This window comes from Mobula birostris, chromosome 4 (assembly GCF_030028105.1).
Source record: "Mobula birostris isolate sMobBir1 chromosome 4, sMobBir1.hap1, whole genome shotgun sequence".
Classification (NCBI taxonomy): Eukaryota; Metazoa; Chordata; class Chondrichthyes; order Myliobatiformes; family Myliobatidae; genus Mobula; species Mobula birostris.
The window spans coordinates 17268781-17296389 of NC_092373.1; positions in this window are offsets into that span (position 1 = coordinate 17268781).

A 27609-nucleotide genomic window follows, 5' to 3' on the forward strand; every position below is an offset into this window, starting at 1 on the left:
CTAGAACGTACAATCATCACAGCGATATTTGATTCTACACTTCCCATTCCCTGGATTACAAATTGATAGTAAATATTATAAATTATAAATCACAAATAGAAAATAGAAAAATGGAAAGTAAGGTAGTGCAAAAAAATCAAGATGCAGGTCTGGATATTTGGAGGGTACGGCCCAGATCCAGGTCAGGATCCATTCAGCAGTCTTATCACAGTTGGAAAGAAGCTGTTCCCAAATTTGGCCGTACGAGTCTTCAAGCTCCTGAGCCTTCTCCTGGAGGGAAGAGGGCCGAAAAGTGTGTTGGCTGGGTGGGTCCTGTCCTTGATTATCCTGGCAGCACTGCTCCGACAGCGTGTGAGTCCAAGGACTGAAGATTGAAGATTGGTTTGTGTGATGTGCTTCACCGTGTTCACGATCTTCTGCAGCTTCTTCCGGTCTTGGACAGGACAACTTCCATACCAGGTTGTGATGCACCCGAGAAGAGTGCTTTCTACGGTGCATCTATAAAAATTAAGATCAGAGTAATGACATTACAGTGTGGCATACTGCGATGCAAGTCTTTTTGTCTTCTGTCTGCTTTTTACAATGCAGCTGGACTCATAAACATCCTCTTAATCACTTTTTCACTCAAAGGGAACGAATTGTGAAAATCAAAGGATGGGCTGGTAATTTCTTTAACTTGACCCGACTCCCAATGCAATTTCATTTTGTGATGGATATTCGTTTTATAGGCCCAAGAGGTTTATCGCTAACCTCAGCTTTCTACTACAGCAGCATGTCCTTTCCAAAGGGTCAGAGTTGTTTGTGATAAAGTAAAATTTCCAACAAAAATAGCACACAAAAATGCCGGAGGAAATTAGTGGTCAGGAGCACCTATCAAAATGAATGAACAGTTGATGTTTCGGGCCAAAAACCTTCATCAAAACTGGGAAGGAAATGGGAAAAATACAGAATAAGAGGTCAGGAGGAGGGGAAGGAGAATAGCTAGCAGGTAATAGTTGAGGACAGGTGGGTTGGAGAGGATGAAATCTGATAGAAGAGAGTGGATTATAGAAAAAATGGAAGGAGGAGCCAACCCAAGGGGAGGTGATAGGCAAGTGAGAAGAGGTAAGAAGCCAGAGTGGGGAATAGAAGAAGAGGGAAGGGAGTGTGAAATTTCTTTTGCTGGAAGGAGAAATCGATATTCATGCCATCAGGTTGGAGGCTTCCCAGATGGAATATAAGGTGTTGCTCCTCCATCCTGAGGGTGGCCTCATCTTGGCACAAAAGCAGGCCATGGATGCCATATCAGAATGGGAATGGGAATCAGAATTAAAATGTTTGGCTGCTGGAAAATGCTCTTTTTGGTGAAGGGAGCAGTGATGCTCGATGAAGCGGTTCCATAGTTCACAATGCGTAAATATTCCTTGCTCAACTTTTGTTGTAAACAAGAATCAATCTTCAGTTCCTAATGTAAATTTCCAGTAGTAATCTATTTGAAATGAAGTGGGCACCTGGATTGTCTGCTAAGAGATGTTTTACAAAGTGAAGTGACCAAGGCACGCCGTGTGAGCATTAGCCAAAGGAGTCAGAATCAGCTTTATTATCACCGGCCTGTGCCATGAAGTTTGTTAACTTAGCAGCAGCAGTACAAGATATTTCTATAATATCTCTGTAATATTACATGATAATATAGAAATAGAAAAGAAATAAGTAAATCAATTACAGTAAGCTCATATATGTTTACAACATAGATTAAAAATAGTGTAAAACGGAAATAATTTATGAAAAAAAAAGTGGGGCAGTGTTCATGTATTCAATGTCCATTTAGGAATTGGATGGCGGAGGGGATGGATAAGCTTTGGTACCTTATTCCAGATGGTACAATAAGAAGAGGGCATGTCCTTGGTGATAAGGGCAGAAAATAATGGATGCCACCTTTCTGAGGCACTGCTCCTTGACGATGTCTTGGATACTCCAGAGGCTGGTACCCAAGATGGAGCTGACTAATTTTACAACTTTCTGTAGCTTTTTTCTGCCCTGTGGAGTAGACAGTGATACAAACTATCAGAATGCTCTCCAAGATACGGCTAAGGAAATTTTTGGATGTAGTTGGTGACAAACTAAATCTCTTCAAATTCCTAATGAAATATAGCTGCTGGGTAGATATATCCCACAGAAGAATATGGTTGACAAGCGAAGTTAAGGACAGCATAAAAGCCAAGGAAAGGGCATATAATGTAGCAAAACTGAGTGAGAAGTTGGAGGATTGGGAAGTTTTTAAAATCCAACAAAAGGCAAGTAAAAAGCCATAACAAGGGAAAGGTGAAATATAAGGGCAAACTAACCAATAATATAATGCAGGATACTAAAAGATTTTTCAGTTATATAAAGAGTAAAAATAAAATGAGAGTTGATATTGAACCACTGGAAAATAATGCTGGTGAGGTAGTAATGGGGAACAAAAAACTGGTGGACGAACTTAATAAATACTTTGCATCATTCTTCACTGTGGAAGACACTGGCAGTGTACCAGAGGTCCATGAGTGTCAACAAGCAGGAGTAAGTGTCATTGCTATTACAAAGGAAAAGGTGCTAGGCAAACTGAAAGGTTTTAATGTGGAAAAGTTACCTGGACCAGATGGACTACATCCCAGAGTGCTGAAAGATGTTGCTGAAGATGTAGCAGATGCATTGGTCATGATCTTTGAAGAATCACTTGATTTTGACATGTTTCCAGAGGACTGGAAAATTACAAATGTCACTCCACTCTTTAAGAAGAGAGGGAGCAAAAGAAAGGAAATTATATGTCAGTTAGCCTAACCTCAGTGGTTGGGAAAGTGTGGGAGTTCATTATTAAGGATGAGGTTCAGAGTACTTGGCGACTAATGATAAAATAAGTCAACATCAGCATGGTTTTGGTAATGGGTAATCTTGCCTGACAAATCTGTTAGAGTTCTTCAAGGAAGTAACAAGCAGGGAGGACAAGTAGTGCGCACGTGCCAGTTGTGCATGCAGCCTGGTACAGCCGTTCTGATCAGTATTCTTACTTTTCTCTTCTTACTTTTTAACTTAGGTTATTTTTGTATTTTTTGCACAGTAACACGTCGAAGCTGCACCCTCTCTAACATGCTAGTAGAGAGAGTTTTATTTGGGTTTTTAGTGCTGGAAATAGTTACATCCCGACACGCGGGACAGAAGCATGGTCGCATTGTTCATTCCAAGGACCAGCTGCTTGCGCTAGTGCCGGCCGGTTTAGCGAGCAGAGCGGCAGACACCCCTGCTGGGTGAAAATGGAATGGATGGCTCTGGAGGGAAACATACAGAGGATGCAGAGCGGGATCACAAAGTCGAGGAAAGAGGACCGGGTCGAGACAACAGAGACTTATGGAGAAGAGGAGTTCGGTGGGTAATAAAATGGACGAGCTCACAGCGCTAGCCAGGCGTCAGAGAACATTTTGGGAGTGCAGTGTTGTGTGTTTCACTGGAACGGGGCTGCACGAGGACATATCTGATCAAATCTTCTCCATGGACAGCTTCCAGACCATTCCAGCTGACCGGAAGTGCACTGAGAGCGGTAAGCATAAAGGAGTTGGGTGCTTACTGTTCTGGTTAACAACAGATGGTGCAATCCGGGTCATATTACGATCGAGGAACGTGTTTGTAGACCGGATATTGAACTCTTTACAATTGGACTTCGACCACATTCCACCGAGATACAACACTGGGCGGCATGGGAGGTTGTTCCTGCCTGTGGCCCTCGAACTTGCAGCTCCTCCTGTGGAGGGTCAGACACCCTGAGCCAATAAGTCCTGGACTTATTTTCCATCTGGCATAGTTGGCATTTTGTTGTTTGATTGTTTGTGGTTTTTGTATTGCTATATTTACGCTCTATTCTTGGTTGGTGCGGCTGTAACAAAACCCAATTTCCCTCGGGATCAATAAAGTATATCTATCTATCTACCTATCTATCTAAAGGAGAGGCAGTGGATGTCATTTACTTGGATTTTCAGAAGGCATTTAAGAAGGTGCCAGACATGAAGCTGCTCAACAAGATAAAATCCCATGGCATGACAGGAAAGATACTGTCATGGATAGAGGAATGGTTGGCAGGCAGAAGGCAGTGAATGGGAATAAAGGGGGACTTCTCTGGTTGGCTGCAAGTGACTAGTGGTGTTCCTTAGGGATCAGTATTGGGACTGCTTCTTTTCACATTGTTTGTCAGTGATTTAGAAAATGGAATGGATGGCTTTGTGGCAAAGTTTACAGGTGATATGAAGATAGGTGGAGGGGTAGGTAGTGCTGAGGAAGCAATGCGATTGCAGCAGGACTTAGAAAAATTGAAAGAATGCACAAAAAAATGGCAAATGGAATACAGTGTTGGGAAACGTATGATAATGCAATTTGGTAAAAGGAACAATAGTGCAAACTATTATCTAAATGGGCAGAAAATTTAAACATCAGAGTTGCAAAGGGACTTCAGAGTCCTTGTGCAAGATTCTCAGAATTTACAGGTTGAGTTTGTGGTAAAGAAGGCAAATGCAATGTTGGCATTTATTTCAAAGTGAATAGAATTTAAAAATAAAGAGATAATGCTGAGTCTTTATAAGACACTGGTCAGGCTGCACTTGGGGTATCGTCAACAGTTTTGGAGCCCATATCTCAGAAAGAATGTGTTATTGGAGAAAGGATGTTCACAAGGGTGATTCCGGGATTTAAGGGGTCAACATATGAGAAGCATTTGGCAACTTTGGGCCCGTACTCACTAGAATTTAGAAGAATATGGGGGGATCTCATGAAACCTAGAAAATGTTGAAAGGACTGGACATGGTGGATGTGGGGGGGTTGCTTCCTATGATTGGGGTGTCCAGAACTAGAGGGCACAGCCTCAAAATTGAGGGGTGCCCCTTTAGGACAGAAGTTAGGAGGATTTTTTTAGCCAGAGTGTAATGAATCAGTGGAATGCTCCGCCACAGACAGCTGTGGGTGCCAAGACTGCGGATATACTTAAAGCGAAAATTGATACTTTCCTGATTGGACAGGGCATCAAAGGTTACGGCGAGAAGACAGGTGTATGGGGTTGAGGGGAATTAGGATCAGAATGATGGAATGGCAGAGCAGCCTTGATGGGCTGAATGACCTAATTCAGCCCTTATGGTATTATGGTCTTGCCTTCTTGATAGCTGCATCAATATGTTGGGACCAGGTTAGATCATCAGAGATCTTGAAATGCAAGACAATGGGGTTATGTTAATTGGCTTACATTAAACCAGGCAATTACAGCTAAGTTATTTGCACTATTGCCCTCAGGAGCCTTTAGGCCATCTGTGTGAATTACTTTGTCCCAGTATAGGTTTATAGAAAACATCCTATGCCGATGATATAGTAACAAAACAGTATAAATATTAGAGTACACAGGGAATTGTTAAGAATGACAAGGAGAATAGCAGAATGATCGGCTGACAAAAAGAAGAACTAGAGTTCATTCATCGGGTTCTGATTTCTGCATTGGACAACTCTTTCGGCTGTAGTCATGAGCCGCAGCTGCATGAAATGGTCATGTCACTCTCTGCCATCAAGAAAGATGAAAAAGCCCAAGAATCAGGTACGCCATGACCTCAAGGGGAGACTGCCGAGAGCTCCCCGAATTTGCTTACTCTGGAGAGCCGAGTCATAACACACGTTTACAATCCAGTGTTCTCTGGTGTTCGAAGTGAGGTTGCACAAGTTTCCCACTGAATGAAGTAAAGTGGCTTACATTATTTCCCTCCTCTCCAATAAAACTTTAGAATGGGCAGTAGATAAGTGGGAGAGATAGGAACCCAAATGCTTCTTTGTTGGTCCATTTATCGGCACCTAAGGAGAGTGTTTAATCACCCCATCGGTGGGCAGCAGGTAGCTGTGAGACTTCTCGACATAAGACAGCAGTCAAGGAGCATGGTAGACTATTCAATTAAACTCAGAACTTTGGCTCTGGAGAGTGGATGGAATGGTGAAGCTCTGGCTGCCATATTCTACAAAGGGCTCAAGAACAATCTCAAAGATGAACCAGCAGCTTGTGATCCTGTACCGGACCTTAATGGGCAAATTAATTTAGCCATTTGCCTGGACATCTGTCAGTCAGAGCTGTGGTGAGAACAATGCCAGGAGTTCCTCAGCTTCTATCCTACCTATCCTCACTCTCCAACAACCTCCTACAGATCCTTTGCCGACCTACTCACCGGATGCTGCAAGACCCATGTAGTTCAGCAGGACACACCTCTCAGTTGATAAACATGAAGCAAGTTTAAAGAGAAACATTGTTTGTACTGTGGGGAACTGAGAAATTATCCTACCATGTGCCCCAAGAGGCCAGGAAACTCCTGTCCAGTGAGGGGAGATCTGTGACGATCCCTGGGGCTTCTCCCATAAGTACTTCCTCGGGGTTACATTTACTCTCTTGTTTGATGTGGAATCTAGAGGAGATTCCCTTTCGGGCACTTGTTGAGTCGGGTTCAGCGGGTAACTTTTTAGATTTAGGGGTGGCGTGACAAATGCTCAGCAAGTTAGGCCCCTTGAGTCAGATTTGCCATATTTTCCAACTGTTAGGTTTTTGGATTGAGAATCACTATGAAGCATCAAAGTTCCACTTGATTCATTCTGCAGTGATCCCTCTCATCCTTGGCTATCCATGGCTGTCTGAGCATCTCCCTGTGATTGACTGGTCTGGTGGAGTTATTACCAGTCGGTTCCCTAATTGCCTAGTGTTTGAGTTTTATCAGTTTCCCAGAATCACAAGTCTGCATCTCGAGTGCCCAAGGTCACAATGAAGATCCATGAACCTGTGTCCAACCTTCCTGCGTTAGAAGTTATAAATGAGATTAAGAGAGTCTCTCCTGGTTACTCACATCTCCTAGCAGTTTTTATCAAGAAAGGGCCACCTCGCCTCCACCCCATCAGAATTATGATTGTGCCATTGAGTTTTTGCCAGATCCCTGCCCTTCTTGGTGCAGGCTGTTCTTCCTACCTGGTCCTGAAAGACGAACCATGGATGATTACCCCAAAGAGGAATGGAAAGCAGGGTTATTCGGACCCTCAGGTTCCCCTGCAGGGGCAGGGTTCTTCATTGCCACAAAGAAGGACCACAACCTGAGACCCTGTATTCATTCTCAGGATCTTTACAGGTTATCCATTACAAAGCATTATCCCTTGCTCTTAGTCAACTCAGCCTTTGATTTGCTGCAAGGAGTCAAAATTTTCTTTGAATTAGATCTCAGGAATGCCTACAATTCAATTTTGATTCGTCAGGAAGATGAATGGAAGACGGAATTCAATACCCCCACTGGGCATTATGAATACCTAGTTATGCCCTCTGGGCTTGTTAAGGCCCCAGCGGTTTTTCAGGCATTCATTAACGATGTCATGAAGGAGATGTTAAACAGGTTTGTCTTTGTGGATCTAGATGACATTTTGATTTTTTCAAGTTCTGATCAAGAGCCTGTCTCCCATGTTAGTCAGGTTCTTAGTGTTATGAGTTAATAACCTATTTGTTAAACTAGAGAAGTATGAATTTCATGTTCCTAAAGTCTCCTTTTTAGGATTTGTTATTTCCCAGGGAAACCTATTAATGGATCTGGATAAAACTCATGCCATTTGGGACTGGCCGACTCCCGCCTCTGTCAAGCAGATTCATAGATTCTTGAGGTTTGCTCACTTTTATAGCAGATTTATTGAGAATTTTGGTTCCGTGATGAAAAGGTCAGACTCTTGGACGCCAGACACTGAGTCAGCCTTTAATGACCTTAAGAATTGTTTTGTCACTGCTCCCAAATTGCGCCCACCCAACCCTGATCTGCCCTTTGTTGTTGAGGTAGACAATTCCAAAATTGGAGTAGGGGTAGTCTTGTCCCAACGTTCCACCACTAATAAAAAGTTGCATCCGTGTGCTTATTTTTTGAAATCATTTTGATCAGACAAATCCAATTATGATATAGGTAACGGGGAGTTGCAGTTGTTAAACTGGCCTTAGAAGAGTGGCAGCTCTTGTTGGAAGGGACAGAGCACCTAGTTAACGGCGTGCGCAGTGCGTACAATCTGGTCCGCAAAAAGGGAGGTGACGAATGGAAGACTGTATTCAACACAACAACAGAATGCTATGAGTATGTGGTCATGCCATTCAGTCTTGTGAATGTGCCTGCAGTTTTCCAGGCCTTTATAAATGACATACTCCGGGATGCTCTCCATAAGTACACCTTATTCTACTTGGATGAAATCCTAATTTTCTCAGTCTATGGAGCAGCACGTAGCTCACATCAGCAATATCTTAAAGAGGCTCTAGATCATGGACATTATGTCAAGCTGGAGAAATCCCAATTTCACGTAATCACTGTTTGATTTTTGGGTTTCATCTTCTCTGATGGCAATCTCAAGATGGATGCTACTGAGACACAGGCAGCTAGATACTGGCCACAGCCGTCCAATATAAATCAAGTCCAACCATTCCTGGGATTTGCTAACTTTTACAGAGAGCTCATCAGGAACTTCAGCTCAGCTGCGGCTTCACTGAGGACACTAACCAAGAGATCCACGGACCTTTTTACTTGGACTACCGAACCAGAGGCTGCTTTTGCAGAGCTCAATCAACGGTTCACAACAAAGCCTGTTTTGGTTTTACCTAACTCAGACCTTCCCTTCATTGTGCAGGAGGACGCCTCAGATGTCAGACTGGGTGCGGTGTTGTCCCAATGGAAACCTTCGGACTGTAAACTGCACTCGTGTGCGTTCTTCTCCAGACAGCTATCCTGACAGAGGTGAATTACAACATTGGAAATAGAGAGCTGCTCACGGTCAAGTTAGCTTTGGAGGAATTCATCACTGGCTTGAGGGGGCAAAGAACCCTTTTACTCAAAGAACCTGGCTTAAATTCAAAAGGCCAAAGACTGAATTCCAGGCAGGCAAGATAGTCTCTTTTCTTTAACCGCTTTAATTTCATTCTGATCTATCAACCAGGGTCAAAGAATCAGAAACTGGATGCCTTATCCCGTCAGTTTGATGAACCTGAAAGAGAAGAACAGTTTACCACCATTTTGCCCCACGCCAAGATGATAGCGTAAGTTCACTGGGGAATCGACGCAATTGTTTGCATGGCCCAGGTGGAAGGGGAGATTCCCAAGAATGGTCCTCCGGGTCATCTGTTCATCCCAAGGTTGATCAGGTTTCCGATACTTCAATGGGGACATACATCAAGAATGACTGCTCACCCAGGGATTGTCAGGACCCCCAAGTTCATCAAGAGAAGATATTGATGACCTGGGATGATGAGGGAGGTCCATCAATATGTGTAGGCATGCAAGGTGTACATTCAGAACAGGGAGCCCCACTCCCAACCTCAAGAGCTCCTTCATCTTCTACCTGTTCCCGACAGACCATGGGCTCACATCTCCATGGACATTGTCACAGGTCTTCCTCCTTCCAAGGGGAAGACTGTCAGCATGACAACTGTAGATCGGTTTTCGAATGCCTGCTGATTCATTGCTTTGGACAAACTACCATCTGTGGTGGAACGGCGAAAACCGTCCTGCACCAGGTCTTCAGGATCCACGGGTTTCCAGTAGATATAGTGTCAGATCACAGTCTTCAATTTATGTCATATTTTGGAGGGCGTTCTGTAAGCAGATTGGGGCAACATCAAGCCTTTTCTGTGGGTTTCACCTGCAGTCCAACGGTCAGAAAGAGCAAGTGAACCAGGATATGGAACGAACCCTAGGATGCCTGGCCTTAGAGAAAAACAGATGAGTGGTGTGACTATTTGATGTGGGCAGAGGTCACCTCCAACACCTTATGGCATTCTGTACACAGGACATCCCTGTCTGAATGCCAATTTGGATATTCTCCACCACTCTTTCCTTAAGCAGGAGGCCAAGGTTCTTAGAGCTGAAGATCTCATCCGACGCTGCAAGAAAACATGGACTAGGGGAAGGGAGATTTTGTTGGCTTCCACCCATAAGGCTGAAATAAAAGATAACAACTAGAGAAGCCAAGGACCAGTTTTGCAGTCTGGGCAACAAGCCTGAATGTGAACTTGAGATCAGCCCCTCCAGGTGTGTCTAGGAAGTTGGTGCCCAAGTTCATTGGACTCTTCAAGGTTCTCAAGAAGGTAAACACAGTGGCTTACACATTGCAGCTCCCCAAGACTCTCATGATCAATTCCACTTTCCACATTTCCAAATTAAAACCTGTGAACACCAGTCCTTTAGCCCCACCACCATCTGTCCCACCATGACCCAAGTTTGTCGATAGGGAACAGGTCTTCACTGTAAAAAGAATTCTGGATTCACAAGCTGTTCAGAGTAATTGGCAGTTCCTCATGGACTGGGACGGATTTGGAAATGAGGATTGGTGTTGGGTTCCAGAAAGGGACATCTTGAATCCATCTTGGATCACTTATGACTACTATCAACTCCTCTCCAAGCAGCCAGGGCTGTCAGAAGTTGGCCACAGGGGAGGGTGACCTGTTATGACATGCACCTGACTGCACCAGCCTCTGGGAATTGGGCACTCTAACTCTCTGGAATATGAACAGGTGGCACAGCCCTTTTAAAGATTCAGACCTGCCCCGCTAATTGGTGGGCAAGATTTTATATTTAAAGAGCACCTGAATGGAGGTTCAGTGCTCAGTCATTAGCTCAACATTGGACTCTCACCTAGCATCTAGTTTTGAAACCCGCCCTCATTTCTGTCTCATATTGTGTCTCAAATTTAGACTCAGGTACTCCAGCATTTGGGTCCTGATCATCCTCATCTAGGTCTCTCATCACACCTTTACTATTATTTTAGTCATTGTTGTTCAATTTTCCAAGGCTTGTGAATTCTTTTTCCCTCACCAAATTGCCCACAACCCATGAAACTGCAGACCTTTTATTGCAGCCGATGTTTCGGGTACATGGATTCCTTCCGATATTGTCTCTGACAGAGGCACACGATTTACGTCCAAGTTTAGGCAAGCATCTTGTAAATGCATTGGAGCTACTTCTAGCCTTTCTTCTGGTCAGACCAAATGGACTAACCAAGATTTGAAACACACTCTTTGTTGCCTTGTTTCTGGTAACTAATCTTCTTGGAGTGACCATTTAATTTGGTCAGAGATAGCTCATAACACCCTGCACCATTCTTCACTTAATGTGGCTCCCTCCAAATGTCAACTTGGGTTTAAGCTGCCTCTCTTTCCTGAGCAGGAAGTGGAAGTCAATGTTCCATCTGCTAAACACTTTGTTGAGTGATGGCTTAAAGCCAAGAGAACTTTGCAACTTGGATCACAGAGGCAGCAATTCAATTCCAACAGGAGGAGACGGCCGGGTCCCTCTTTTTGTGTGAGTTGGCAGGTCTGACTCTCTATCCAAGACCTTCCCCTTAAAATTGAATCCTAGATGCTAGCTCCTCATTTTATTGGGCCCTTAAAGAAGATCAGTCCTATAATTTATAGATTACAGTTTCCTAGGTCTCTCTGAATCCATTCCATCTTTTATGTCTCTAAAATTAAACCTCAACACTGCAGTTCTTTATCTCTTACTCCCGAACCAACCCCTAGTCCTAGAACCATAGACGGAAAACCTGAGCACACTGTCCACCAGTTGCTTGACTCCTGGCAAGATAAGGGGGAGAATTCAGTCGGATCAGGGTGGGGGGGTGTATGATCCAGATGAAAGGAGTTGGGTTACGGTCAGGGGTATTTTGAAACCTGATCTGATTAATTTTCATCAGTTTACACTGATTGCACTAAGCCCCCAGGAGTTGGCTTTAGAAGGGCGGTGGTAGTGGTGGTTCTGTCACAAGCAGGGGTCGTTTTTAAAAGAAAAATAAAAGATTTTTTCTTCATTTAGTGTGTGGATTACAATATATGTATACTGTAATTGATTTACTCATTTATTTAGTATTATTATTATTTTTTTCTTCTATATTATGTATTGCATTGAACTCCTGCTGCTAAGTTAACAAATTTCACGACACATTCCGGTGATAATAAACCTGATTCTTGTTCTGATTGTATTTTCTCAGTGTAACCTGGTGGGTTTGCCATGTTCCTGGCATTGTTTACCCTTTGTGTCTAATTGTTTGTCTTTGCACTGGCTCTGGTTTCTCACTTTGTTTCGCAGGTGCCTCAACTGGGATCATGGGGACTGTTAAACTCTCTTTGTACTTATCACTTTCATTCAATTTGGGACAATTTAACTAGCACAGTATCTTCAATGTCTTGTATTGTGGTTGTTGCTTTGGGGGTTGTTACTTTGTCTGGACACTGTGGATGTCTGATTGGTCCTGAACCCCCAACATGTTCCAGGGTGTATTTCAGGCGACATGCCATCCCCTCCTGGCTTGGTCGTTGAGGTTCTTTGTCCAGTGAAAATCTGACCGAGTTCTTCTGTGGATCATCAGTGATTTCAGTTCTTCAAGATTCTGTAGAGTTTGCCTGAGCTCTTCTTAGCTTTGCTGGTTAATTTCTGTAATACATCTTTAATTTTGTTTGAATTGCCAAAGTCTCTGTGATTCCTGCAGTTGCGCTCACCAGGGACCCTGATAGTGGAGCGGAGAGCAGATTTGTAAAGCTGTCAGGATGTTGGGAATGATGAGGGTGGACTGTGGTGGGAGTGGTGTGGGACAGCTGGCAGAGAATGAGTGCCAGAGGCAGGAGGTGGCACAGGTGCAGACACACCCGGCCCTGAAATACCAGGCAAGGTTATTTGATTTCAAACAACTGGGTTATTGAACATTATAGAATGTCTCTCTGGTGCTTCCCACTCCTTCTCCTCTCCTTTCCCCTTTTTCCAACCATGACTCCGCTCTCCCCGACCCCTTCCTTCTCTCAGTCCACAATGGAGACCCATACAAGAATCAGGTTTATCGTCACTCACATACGTCATGAAATTTGTTTTTTATTGTGGCAGCAGTACAGTGCAATACTTAAAATTACTACAGTACTGTGCAAGAGTCTTAGGTACCATAGCTATATCTATGTGCCTAAGCCTTTTTGCACAGTACCATATTTACAATGCAAATAGTATTGTAAAAGATGGTTTAAGTGTCTGCTTAAGTGCCATTATACTTCTTGACCTTGTGTACAGCATTACATAAATCTACCATAACTTGTTAGACTAAAATTAGCCTTCTGCAATGCCAATAATCTGTGTCTGAAATAGACAGGTTATGGTTAATTTATAAAAATACCAACTCTACAAGGGGTAGAATTAAGCTCCATGCTCCAGACTAAATCCCTTTGTAAAGGAGACTTGTTTCCTCTATAAAACAAATTGGAAGCACCAAAAGGTGAATTTTAATAAAGGTATTTAAGCACTTAGCCAGACTTCTGAAGCAAGCTGGAATTGCTAATGAGACAAAAGCAAGAGCGAAAAAGAATGAGGCTGCTGAGTTTTCACTTTTGTGTCTGATACACCACAGCAGAGGTGCCGGACCTTAAACGACTTACTGATCCCATTTGGAAATACACTGCAACTTCATGATGGGACAGAGGAGACATTTGGATTCATGCCAGCACCTAGCACTGCACTCCCATCAGTCTCATTCCCCTTCTTCATCTACTGTATTGTCTCACATTAACTCCCTTTAGATCCTTCTTCCCACATACCTTCAAGGGGTAATTTACTGTTGTTACTGAACTGAGACAGCCATAGAGTCATAGAGCACAACAACACTCAAGCAGGCTATTTAACCCACCAAGTTTAGACTTAGCTCCATCTACCGGCACCCGAACCATATCCCTTCAAATTCTCCCATCCATGTACCTATCCAAACATCTCTTAAGGTTACAATTGTACCTGAATCTACCACTTGGTCGGGAAGCTCATTCCACACTCACACCATCCTCCGAGTGACCAAGTTATCCCTCAGATTCCCCTTAAATATTTCATCTCTCACCCTTAACCCATGATTTCTAGTTCACATCTCAATCAACCTCTGTGGTAAAAGCCTACACGTGCTTACCTTTTAGATACGGTTGTGTATTTAATACCAATAATATTTGAATATTATTTAAGGCTGGATAGATTTTTGCATAGTACGGAAATTAAGGGTATGGGGAAAAGGCAGGTAGGTGGAGATAAGTCCATGGTCAGATCAGCCATGAGCTTATTGAATGGCGGAGCAGGCTTGATGGGCCAGGTAGCCTACTCCTGCTCCTATTTCTTATTTTCTTATGAATGATGTTGTAAATATATTGCTTGATTAAGCATGTTTTGTTGTTTACATAATTCATTACAGGTTGTAGTAAAAGTACATCATTATTCTACCACATTATACATGCGTGCCTCACTAACAAAAAGGAAAGTGAAAAGAACTAAGTAGATACCAGTTATCCCAGGTTCCCATTTTTTCTTTTGATTTGTTTCTGGAGATACAAAACATAACAGGACATACCTGCTGAAGTGCAGCGAGACACATGAGTTAAAAATAAAGCACAACATGTTTTTTTCTTCTTCGGAAGGCAAAGAGAAATGCAGTTGAGTAGAAAAAGAAATTCATGGGTTTAAAAACAGTGAGTGATAATAATAATAAATTTTTAAAAAGCAGAAATGGCTGGCTACATTGGAAAGATAGATGTGTTTGATTGCACATCAGATAACAGAGTGATGCATACTGAATAAATTGAGTAGTATTTTGAAGCAAATAAAATAGCCAATAAGAAATGAGTGCCAGTTTTGCTGCATTTAATAGATAGTAAGGTATGCAGTTTGCTTGGTGGTTTGACTGCTCCAACCAAACCAGTGAAAATCAGCGCTGCTGATATTGTGAAAGTAATGCAGGAACATTTAGAAACAAAACTATTGGTGATTGCAGAATGCTTTAGGTTTCATAAGCGGAAACAAAAAGAAGCAGAGTCAACTCCAGCTTAACTGTCTGAATTGAAGAAATTGGCTGAACGTTGTTAGTTCAGTGATGGGCTTAATGAAGCACTGAGAGATTGCTTAGTTTGTGGAATCTTGCAAGTGTGACCCTCAGGCTCGGCCAATGGCATTAGTCTAGGGAAGAAAGTCTCCATCCCCACCAAATGTGTGAAATCTGAGGTGAAAAACCTCTTGTTTGTGTGGATATTGTATGATATGTTACCTTGTTACAAATGCACCACAAAATAACAGACATATGCAATTAAACGATTTAGCTTTAGAATTCTTAATTTGACTAGGAGGTTAGTAAAGAAAAACAAAAAGAAAAGGGCTCATTTTAATGGAACGGTCTAATGTGCACGTTGGAGCTCATGGCTTCCCGTCTGTTAGTCCTCCATTGATTTCACCCAGGTATCGTCCACTCCTGGCCCCTCACTCCAAGTCCATTCTCTCCTGTGGTCTATGACCTCTCCTTTCTGGTGCCTTCCCTCTTCATCTGTCGCTGAAGAAAAGACCTAGAACCCCTCGCTCTCAGGCACAGAACAAGAAAAAAAACTCCCTTCATTAGCTGTCCTACATTCTAAAGCCCTCATTATCTATGGTCATAACCCAAACACTGCTGCTACAGAAAAACCATTACATTAGCAGTGAAACCTTTCTCAGGATGTTACACAAGAAAGCATTCAAAAACAGCTCCTAACTGAAGCATAGCTCTCATTTCAACAGCAGTTGAAATTACTGTGTCAGTGGAAACAGCAGCCAGAGACACAGTTGAGTTTTAGTCAGGAATAAAAGCATATGTGAACAAAATTGCAACATCGAAACAGAAACCTGCCTCATTGAACTAACTATGCTACCATTGTGGCAGGGGCTCACATGCATCAGACCAATGCAGGTTTAAAGACAAAACTTGCAGAAAAGGCAAAAATTTGGACGCATACAAAGTATATGTTAGGCAGACAAAAATAAATGGACTGCACAGGGAAGAAAAAGAGAAAACTTCAAGTCGCATTTTCAAAAACAGCACTGATCTGCGTGCCATTGGTGAAAATTCTGATAATGACAAGATTAACGCAGGACTGATTAGCATTGGGATTAACAATGTGAAAACTAACAATAGACAAGGAATAAGGCTTGCAGCAAAAGTGAATGTCAAATTAATTGAAATAGAATTAGACATTGTCTCAATGTTTCAGTCATTCCAAAAAATGACTGTGGAAATGACATTTGTAACAGTGAAATATAACAAACAAAAAGCAACATTGGGCTTGTATGTGGTAAAATATTGTAAGCATGTGACTAGATGAGCAACTGCAACTTGATTGGAGATCCATCCACACTTTTCATGCCATATCCCCTGCAATAGAGTCAACTGAAAGCAAATTAAGAAAGGTGCTGGCTGATGCCATCTCAGTATTCAAGGACAGCCTGGAAAACTCAACAATATTAGGGGTAAACACAAAATACTCTGCAGATGCTGGGGTTAAAGCAACATTCACAAAACGCTGGAGGAACTCAGCAGGTCGGGCAGCATCTGTGGAAAAGATCAGTCGACGTTTCAGGCCGGAACCCTTCGTCAGGACTGAAGAGAGAAGGGGCAGAGGCCCTATAGAGAAGGTGGGGGGAGGGTGGGAAGGAGAAGGCTGGTAGGTTCCAGGTGAAAAACCAGTAAGGGGAAAGATAAAGGGGTGGGGGAGGGGAGGCAGGGAGGTGATAGGCAGGAAAGGTGAAGAAGGAATAGGGGAAACCACAATGGGTGGTAGAAGGGGGCGGAACCAGGAGGGAGGTGGTAGGCAGCTGGGGGAGGGAACAGAGTGAAATAGGGATAGGGGAAGGGAGGGGGAGGGAATTACCGGAAGTTGGAGAATTCTATGTTCATACCAAGGGGCTGGAGACTACCTAGACGGTATATGAGGTGTTGCTCCTCCAACCTGAGTTTAACCTCATCATGGCAGTAGAGGAGGCCATGTATGCCTATCAACTCCCTGCTTCCCCTCCCCCACCCCTTTATCTCTCCCCTTACTGGTTTTTCACCTGGAACTGACCAGCCTTCTCCTTCCCACCCTCCCTCCACCTTCTTTACAGGGCCTCTGCCCCCTCCCTCTACAGCCCTGACGAAGGGTTTCGGCCCGAAACGTCGACCGATCTTTTCCACGGATGCTGCCTGACCTGCTGAGTTCCTCCAGCATGTTGTGAATATTAAGGGTAAAATAGAGTTAAAGAAAATTGCCACACACAAGTTTTATAATGCCCACCCAGTTCCTTAGGTGGAAGGAAATTCAGCAAAATGGATGAAGCTTAGACCTACCTAAAGATTGAGATGGAAGGAGAGTCCAAAGTGTTTCTCATAATAAACACACACAAAGGGCTTATCGCTATAATAGGCTTATTTTTAGAGAAACATCTGCACCTGCACTCTAGCCAAAAGCTGTGGATCAGATTCCCCAAGGCTGTCCAAGCACTTGGATGTCATCATTGTTACTGGTGAGGATGATAAGGAACATCTGCAAAATCTCAAGACCGTGCTAAAAATGTTAGAAGATTATTCGTGCTAAAAATGTTAGAAGATTATTTGCTATAAAAATTCTGGAGTTACAAAACTACAGATCCCTCTCATCATTTTATATATCTCTAGAAGATCTCTTCTCATTCTCCTGTATTCCAGGGAATATGTCACAGAAAACAAAGGCTGAGGAATAAATTCTATTTCTTCTTTCTGTCGCACCATTTTTACGCCATTCACCCTGTCATTCCTAACAATCCCCAAAGCATTCTAATATTTGTATTGTTTTCTGCTAGATGACATCAAATGCATCAGAAGGTTTTCTAGGTACCTTTGCTGGGACAAAGTAATTCACATACTGTAGATGGTCTCATAGCTTCTGGTGACAGAAACCCTGGCCATACACTGTAAGGGCAAGTCTCTAATTATACAAATATCCCAATTTGTAGCCATGTGTGCTCTGCTAAGTGACATAATACCATTGTTTTATATTTGGCTGACGCAGGCAAGAAAACTCATTGGTCACTTCACTTCGCAAAACATATCTCTCAGCAGCAATCTCCCCGCTGTGAATTAGTGACCTGTATTCTGTAACACTCTTGCTAGCAAAGCTGTGCTTTTGTATTCAAACTGATTGCTGCTTGCAATCTACATTAAGAACTGAAGACTGCTTTTCTGTTTACAACAAAAAGCTAAGCAAAGAACATTTCTTAAAAGTTTACCTTAATTACCAACAATTCTGACCCTTTCGAAAGGTCATGTTGCTGAACTAGATAAAAAGGCTCTCAGACCCTGGAAAGTGGATATCCATCACAGTCTCATTCCTTCAAGTACAGACACAGCTACTGCGTAAATGCATGAGGGTTTCTGTCCTTGCCACCATTTTGGCCAGTGAGAAACCACCCTCCCCCCCCCAACCCACTCCACATCCAATTTTCATCATTTCCTTTCCAAACCATCTACTTAAATCCATACTCACCAGTTTTTGACCCCTCTGCAAAGGGATGCAGATTTTATCAAAGCCATGAGACGTAAGATGCAGGTGCAGAATTAGACTATTTGGCCCATTGAGTCTCCTCCGCCATTCCATCATAGTTGATTTATTATCCCTCTCAACAGCATTCTCCTGACATCTCCCCTTTGACACCGTTACTAATCACTAACCTATCAAACTCCGCCTTAAGCATACCCAATGACTTGGCCTCCACAGCCATCTGGGACAATGAACCCCACAGGTTCACCTCCCTTATAACATTAGACAGCAGTTAAGTTTCTTCCACCAAAACCTGCTTGTCCAAGCCCTCTTCATAACTACAGCTTTCCAGTCCTTATAACAGCTCTTAAACCTTTCGCTCTTTCCACGTCACGCTCTCTTCCCTGCAACTTCGTACTTGTTTTACTTCTAATTAGTCATACTGCTGTCGGAAGTTCTCCAACCTAAGATGTCAAATCTTTTCTCTCCACAGTTGCTGCCTGACCAGCCTGTCTGACTTAATTTATTCCGCCAAATTTATTCATTGAAAACATTCCATCAGCAATTAATGCTGATTAATTTTTTTGATTAACCCTAGTGAATCTTGAGATCCCAGCAGTGGCTGACTGTGAAATGACCCATAGTATAAATAGGACTGGATACTGAACATCACCCATATTCTGTGAATAAATAAATAAAAGCCTAATGCTAACCTTACGCTAAAGAAGATGGTGCCAGCAAGCAATATGACCAAGGGCAGTTCACAAAACTACTTCTTTCACTTCTTTTCTGTCTTCTTTTTCTTTCAAATGTGGCTCTGCCACAGTTGGAGTCTGTGATCTACATCTTGGTGGTGTCTTTTTGGGCCGATTGAGTGATCTGGCACTTTGCTGGCTCCGAGAGGGTTCTGTGAGGCTTCCAGCAAAGTGTATGGCTTCGAGGCCAAAAAACCTGGAGATGGGGTGTGAGTCCATGACCAACTCCACTTCTCACTGATCAAAGCATTGAGGAAGATTGAAATATTTCAGGGAAGAGCAGAAGGCAAGCAAGTGTTGAGCACCATCTGTCAACTTCTGTCTCACTGCTGCTGAAGGAAGGTGTCTGTGTGTGATTCTCCCCCTCCCCCTCCTTCTCCCCATCTCCCTCTCTCTCCCATCTCCCCCACTCCCCATCCCCCTCTCTTCCCCTCTCCCCTCTTCCCCTCTCCCCTTCCCCTCCTCCCCTCTCCCCTTCCCCTCTTCCCCTCTTCCTCTCTTCCCCTCTCTCCCCCCATCTCTGAACATCTCTCCCAATCTCTCCCCCCCTCTCCTTTTCTCCCCATCTCTCTCCTTTTCTCCTCATCTCTCCCCCTCTCCCCCTTCCCACCTCCCTCTCTCTCTGTGACACAGTTTAGAGATTAGACTTTTTGGTTTATGTTATGATTTCTTTTGTCGCTCTTTTTTTGGTTGCTATTTTAGGGTAATTTTGATCAGGGCAGCCTGCAGGTAAAGAACTGAGCTGAACTGAATATGTCTGCACTCTTACGATTTTTTCACTTTATATTCTGTGTTTTTTGTTTGCGCGATTTGCTTTTTTTGCATGTGGGGGGTAGGTTTGATGTTTTTCTCTGAACAGGTTCCATAGTTGTCTTTGTTTTGCAGATGTCTGTGGGCAAGATGAGTCTCAGGATGTATGCTGCATACATACTTTGAATAATTGAACTTGAATCTTTGAACTCATGAATCTCAGATTAATGCAGGCAGGGTAGAGTATAAAAACAAAGGATACTGCAAGCACTCAGCAACGGATGGGGCAGTAGTGTAGCGGTTATATAACGGAGAAGGAGTGTTTTGATTGACTGGGTTCATGGGTATTTATGTATGGTTGAAAGACAATTAAACTTGAACTTCAACTAAAATGGCGCATTTCACTGTGTTTCTATGTACACTGAGGCAACGTTATTATTCCAACCCAAGACATCAAAACATTTTTCTCCAGTTTCTACCTGACCAGACAAGTATCTGCTTTAACTCGTTCTGTTAGATCTATTCATTGCAGACATTCCATCAGCAGTTCATTTTGAAAATTCAGATAATTTCAGTCATCTAACTCCTGAGTTGTGAAGACCATCAGGACCCAGGAGAAGAATTATCAATTCTGGTCCGTCATTTCACCATGGCTGATCCATTTCCCTCTCAACCTAAATCCCCAACTTCTCCCCATAACCTTTCACACCCTGACTAATCAAGAACCTATTGACCTCAGTCTTAAATGCACCCAATGAGCTGGCCTCCACAGCTGTCTGTGGCAACAAATTCCTCAGATTCTACTCTCTGGATAAAGAAATTCCTCCTCATCTCCATTCTAAACAGACTGCACTCTGTTCTGAAGCTGTGCCTTCTGGTCATAGACTCCCGCACTATAGGAAACATCCTCTCGACATCCACTCTATCTATGACTTTCAACATTCCATGAGATCCCCCATCATTCTTCTAAATTCCAGTGAGTAAAGGCCCAGGGTCATCAATCGCTCCTCATAGAATCAGCCTTTCGTTCCTGGAATCATTTTTCTGACCCTCCTCTGCACCCTCTCCAACGTCAGTGCCTCTTTTCCGAAATAAGGGGCCCAAAACTGTTCATGATACTCCAAGTGAGGCCTCACCAGTACCTTATAGAGCCTCAACATTACATCCTAGCTTTTAGATTCTAGTCGTCTCAAAATGAATATGAACAGAAGGTTGTCCGAACACATGCAGCTAAATAAATTAGGTTTGACTCAGTGGCCACTGTATTGTATACCTGTATATTTGCTCAGTAATGCAAATATCTAATCAACAACTCAATAGATGCAAGTATGCAGAGATGATCACAAGGTTCAGTTGTTATTCAGACCAAGTATCAGAATGGAAAGGAATGTGATCCAAGTGACTTTGACCATGGAATGATTGTTGGTACCAGATAGGGTGGCTTGAATGTCTCAGAAATTGCTGACCTCCTCAGATTTCCATGTGCGGCAATCCCTAGAGTTTACAGAGGGAGGTGCAAAATACAAAAAAAACATCCAGTGAGCAGCAGTTCTGTGGATGAAACTAACTTGTTAATGAGAGAGGTCAGAGGAGAATGGCCAGACTGGTTCAAGCAGACAAGAAAGCAACAGTAACTCAAATAACCACGTGTTACAACAGTGGTGTGAAGAAAGACATCTCTGAATGCACAACACATCAAACCATGAAGCGGATAGGCTACAGCAGCAGAAGACCACAAACATACATTCAGTAGCCACTTATTAGGTACAGGAAGTGCCTGATAAAGTGGCCACTGAGAGTATATGATTTGACATTCAGAGGAGAGATCTTATTAAAAATATAAGGTCCTTTGAGGGAATAATCAGGTGGATGTTGAAATATTTTCAAACCCAATGACATAATTACAGAATTAGGAAGTGTTCTTCCAAACCTGAGATGTGTTGGAATTTCTTTTCACCAAGTGTTGTGGAGGTTAGATGACTGGGGAGCACTTAACAAGAAAGAAGATACACTTTAGAAAGATTGAGGAATTGAGAGCCATGGAGAGGAGGCAGATAAAATGAGGTGAGGCCCAAGGCAGATCAGCCATGATGATATTGAATGGTAGGGCAAGCCTGAGCGGCTGAGAGGCCCACTCTAGGCCCTACTTCCTTGTTTCCTTATAAAACTATGAGCTGAAAAAATAACACCACAGCCACTTCAAGTGCATTTTAAGCAAAATATCCTGACTACTCTCATTGGCAGAAACTCTGGTTTTATGCCTCCGGACAGCCAATGAATCGTTCTCCACCACAGTTTGGCTGTGCTTTTTCCAGCTCTGTAACCTTGGGATTATGTCTGCTGCATAGCTTGGACTTGTACTTTGATCACAGTCCAGCAGCTGAGTTTAAACTAGGTAGTCTGTGATACTAGCAGATGGGAAGTTGAGTTAATGCAGATTGTTTCTTCAGTCTTTGACCCCAATAACATCTCCAACCGGGCTCCTGCTGCAAGTCTGTCTGAAGTGTCTGGACATCACTTAATCCTTTAGGCAGCCACAGGAATCACATGAAACAATGTATTTTGCAGGCCCAATGTTGTGTTGGAGGAGATTGAAGATCAAACCGCTGTGATCCACTTTTGTTCATGGAGGAATACAGCACAGAAACAGGACCTTCGGCCCAACTCGTCCATACTGACGGTGTTGCCCAGCGAACCATCCAATCCACTGGCATTTGACCTTCTAAACCTCTACTACCTATGTGCTTATCTAAATGCCAATAATATGTCTGTCTCAACCACTATTTCAGGCAGCTGATTCCATCCACATATACACCTCCCTTGGTGTGAAACTGTACCGTTACAGTGAATTGTTAAATCACATCAAAAAGATGAACGTTTACACATTGCACTTTCTCAGGATATCACACTGCTTTATTGTGTAATTAGCATCAGTATTGTTTGAGTAATTTTATATATATATATATATAGCTTGATTAATCATTCTTGTTTGTTTATACAATTTAATATGGGTTATATATAAACTACATTAATTGGATATGTCATCATACTACCATGTGATATGTGCTCGCGTCATTTAAAGTAAACTCAAAGTTAGACCCATATCGCAGACTCCCGTGTCTTCCTTTGAATTAGTTTAATGTTGTGACATTACAAAACATATCCTACAACCCGCGAGTACTTGAAAATGCAGCCACTGTTATAGTGTGGACAGCACAGGAATCAATTTATTTTACAACACACTCAAATAATCAGAGGCACAACTTCTCAAACTATAAATCAAGCTCTGACATTTTGGGTCTTTATTAAAGAGCATGTGGCACTCTTCCAAGGGAGTAGAAAATTCTCCTTGCTTTCCTGGGTATAACTTTTAAACGGATAATTACCAGTAAATAAATATCTAAAAAAAAACTGGAGATGCTGAGATTAGAATTGGTTTATTATTGTCACACATACCAAGATTCAGTGAAAATCTAGTCTTGCGTACTGTGCATACAGATCAAAACATTACACAGTGCATTGTGCTAGAAAAAGGCAAAACAATATGAACATAGTGTAAATTGTGAAAGCTATAGAGAAAGTGCAGTGCAGGTAAACAATAAATTGCAAGATCTGTGAGTCCTTCTTATAGTGAAAGAGATCCATTCAAGAATCTGATTACAGAGAGAAACTGTCCTTGAGTCTAGCTTCTGTGCTATATGATTCTATAACTCTATGACCAGTCTATAAAGAGCTGGCAAAAAGATGTAGATAGGTTAATACTGGGGCAAGAGTTTGCCAAATGGAGTAGAAAATGGAAAGGAAAGTTGAAGAAAATGAATTATTATTTAAATGGAGTGAAGCTACAGGAGGCTTAGGTCCCATACCACCAGGTCCATGAATAGTTATTACCCTTTAACCATCAGGCTCCTGAACCAACGTGGATAACTTCACTCAGCTAAACATTGAACTGATTCCACAACCTACCACTTTCAAGGACTCTACAACTTCTGTTCTTGATACTCTTTATTACTTATTTCCTTTAATCTGTTTTCGGATAGATGTTGCATTCTGTGTCTGGTCTATTTTTTTTTCGTGGGTATATTTTACGATATTATACATGTGTTTGCTATCTTGTGTATGTTATGTATGCTTTGTGCTGTGTGACCTTTGGTCCTGTGTTTTGTACCTTGTCTCATTTAGCTGTGTTCATGGGTGCTGATGTATGGTTGAATGACAGTTAAAGTTGAATTGGAGGGAATTTAGGGGATATATCAGAGGTAGGTGTTTTACACAGAGTGCTGCGTGCTTGGAACATACAGCCAGGGGCAGTGTTTGAGACTGATACATTAGAGACATTTAAGAGACTCTTAGATAGGCACATGGATGATGGAAGAGAGGTGGGTAGAAGGAAGGGTTGGATTGATTATGGAGTAGGTCTATGTACATCTTGGGTTGAATGGCCTGTATTGTGTTTCGCTGCTCTGTGTCCTCTGCTCTGGATAGAATGAAAATACAGCCCAGCTGAAGGGTCTTGATCCAAAATATTGACTCCATTCCCCCTACAGATGCTGCTCAACCCACTGAGTCCCTCCAGCATTATATTTGGTGCTTCAGATTTCAGCGTCTGCCATCTCTTCTCTTTACATTTAGATAGAGTGACTGGATTAGATCAAATAGGAAGATAGATTGGATTGTTTCGTTAAAGTAGCAGCTGAGGTTTTTCAAGATGGCGGCGCATTTGCAGAGCTCAGCACCGCAACACTGATAATTTTGCATATAAACCTATCCCTTTCAACTTTTTTTTAAAAAATGCCCAAGTGTCAGATTTAATGACATGAAGATTGATGAGTATTTTTTTTGAGCTGCTTCAACACCAAGCCGTCGAAAGGTACTAAAAAAGAGGCCAAGATGGACTGCACAGAGCGCTCGCCCAGAGCTGAGAAGCTAGCTATGCCAACATGCTGGACCCTGCTTTTCGTCAAGTAACTCAGGAAGTTACGGAGAACATATCCAAAATGATGGACGAGAAGCTGGGTCCGCTCTCTCTAACACTCCAGAGCCACACATTGGAGCTTAAAAATCTTGATACAAGAACGACCGAGGGCGAGGGCCGAGTCTCCACGGTAGGGACTGTAACTGATCAGGCCCAAAGCCGCATCCAGCGCTAGAAAAGCAAATTCAAAGCCTGTCTGACCATATCGATGATCCTGAGACTAGAAGCAGGAGGAAGAACATACGGGTCATCGGTCTACCTGAAGATACAGAAGGCAGCCAGCCAGCGAAGTTTTTTGAGGGCTGCCTGCCTAACTTCCTTGATTTGGAAACCAAGGGTGGACGCATTAAAGTCGAAAGAGCTCATCGTACGCTGCCTCCAAAGCGGGGCCCAGACCAACACTTTCAAACTGTCCTCGTGCTGTTCCATAATTTCGGTGATAAGCAAAAAGTGATGGAGGCTTTGAGACGCCATGGGACTGATGTCCAGGCTTTAATATATGAGGGATCCAGGCTTATGTTTTCTCAAGATTTTTCGGCAGCCATTATTCGGAAGCGCAAAGGATTCGACCAGGTGAAGAAGCAGCTAACAGAATCCAGAATCCAGTACCTTAGGCTGTACCCAGCGGCACTGAAAATCACCTACAACGGGACCACCAAGATATTTGATTCTCCTGGCAAAGCGAAAGCTTCTGTGGACACATTGGGCTAAAGAATGTATATATTGTGTAGCCCTGGTTATCGTTGCTTTATTTTACCTTTTCATTACTCGACGGCAAGATATTTTATAGGATGGGTGACGTATTTGTTTGATTAATATAGTTTCATTATTTGTTTAAATTAGCTGTGCTGCTTCAGCCTGTAGGAGCTTAAACATGATGGTAACAAATAGGTGGATGGATAAATTATGTCCTGTTTTCATTTTTGACTATGTTAAATGCCATATTGACAGTGGGGCAGAATATGGGCTGCTAGAAGGTTCAGCTATCCCCTTTAAGTGTGGGGTAAGTCCTCTTGTTCAGCGCTGTTGGCACTTTGTTTTTTTTTGTGTGTTTTTTTTATTCACTTATTGCTCCGCAGTTGATCTTAAGTCGGGTTTCTTCTCCTCTGGAGTCAAAAGGTTATTATAAAGGGTTATGACCAGTAATATATTAAAATTGTACACTTGGAACATTAAGGGGAGTCATTCACCAATCAAGAGAAAGAAAGTCCTACTAAACCTGAAAAAGGAGAGGGTGGACATAGCCTTATTGTAGGAGACACATTTAAACAATAAAGAACAACTAAAGCTGCAACAGAGTGGATTTGATCAGTTTATTTTTCATCTTTTAATGCCAGGAGTAGGGGGGTAGCCATTTTATTTAGGAAGAGCCTACCTTTTAAGTTATTAGACTACATTAAGGAAAAGCGTGGGAGATTTGTGATTGTTAAGACTTAATATATGGAGAGGAATATGGTATTCTCGATGTTTACTGCTCTCCAGCTCATCCTCTCAAATTCCTAATTGATACTTTTCCCAACTTACAAGCTTTTCAATACAAAACATTATTATAGGTGGGGATTTTCATTGCCTCATGGATGCCACTGATGGACAGAGTGCCTAGTGCCCCCCCCCCCCGCATTGCTCTCCTCACAGACTAAATAAATCATGGGCTTATGTGGAGAACTAGGACTTGTGGGTGTCTGGAGGTTGTTATATCCCTCAGACAAAGACTTCACATTTTTTTCTAATCCACACAAGCGTTACACCAGAATAGAATTTTTTCTAAACCCCAAAATGCTCCTAGATTTTGTTGTATCCTGCACAATTGGAAATATCTCTATTTCTGACCATGCAGCAGTATATTTAAATATTAAGCCCAAAGTTAATTCAGCATGATCTAGATATTGGAGACATTATTTTTTATTCTAAAAGATAATAAATTTATAGACTACTTTACTTCCAAATTCAAAACTTTCCTATCTATTAATTCCAAATCGGCCAGTAGTCCACCGATGCTCTGGGAAACCACTAAGGCCTATGCAAGGGGATTAATTATCTCTTACTCTGCTAATAAGAAATGACAAACTGCAGAACAGGAGCGTCTAGTGGAATCATGGCTAGCGGCAGCTGAAAAGGATTATATTAATAAGCCTTCTGCAGCCAAGTTACAGAATATCACAGCCCTACACTGTACACTAAACTCTTTATTTACACAAGCAACCAAAAGAAAATTGGCATTTGCTGAACAACGATTGTTTGAACACGGTGAAAAACTAGGTAGGTATTTGGCTTATTTAGCTAGAAAGAAAAATGCCTCTCAGACTATTGCTTCAATTAGGGATGGGACAGGAGCCCTCACTAGTAATTCTAAAATGATTAACGTTGTGTTTAAAAATTTTTATTCTGAATTGTATCAATCTGAGCAATGTAGTGATGGACAATCTAGGGTTGAGTCCATTTTCAGGAATTTAGATCTCCAAGGCATTTCTTCTGAACAAGAGTCTCTCCTCAATGTTCCATTATCTATACAGGAGATACAGGAAGCTGTGAGACAGCTCCGAAGTGGGAAGGCCCCTAGTTCTGATGGACTCACTAGTGAATTCTATAAAGAGTTCACAGGGTTATTATCAGATCCTATGCTAAATGTGTTCAATCATGCATTTAATTGTGGTCTCCTCCCACCATCATTGAGAGAAGATAATATCTCCCTAATTCTTAAGAAAGGAAAGAACCCTGAAGATTGTGTCTCCTACAGACCTATTTCATTGTTGAATGTTGACTTTAAAATCTTATTTAAAACCTTAGCATTGCAATTAGAAGCT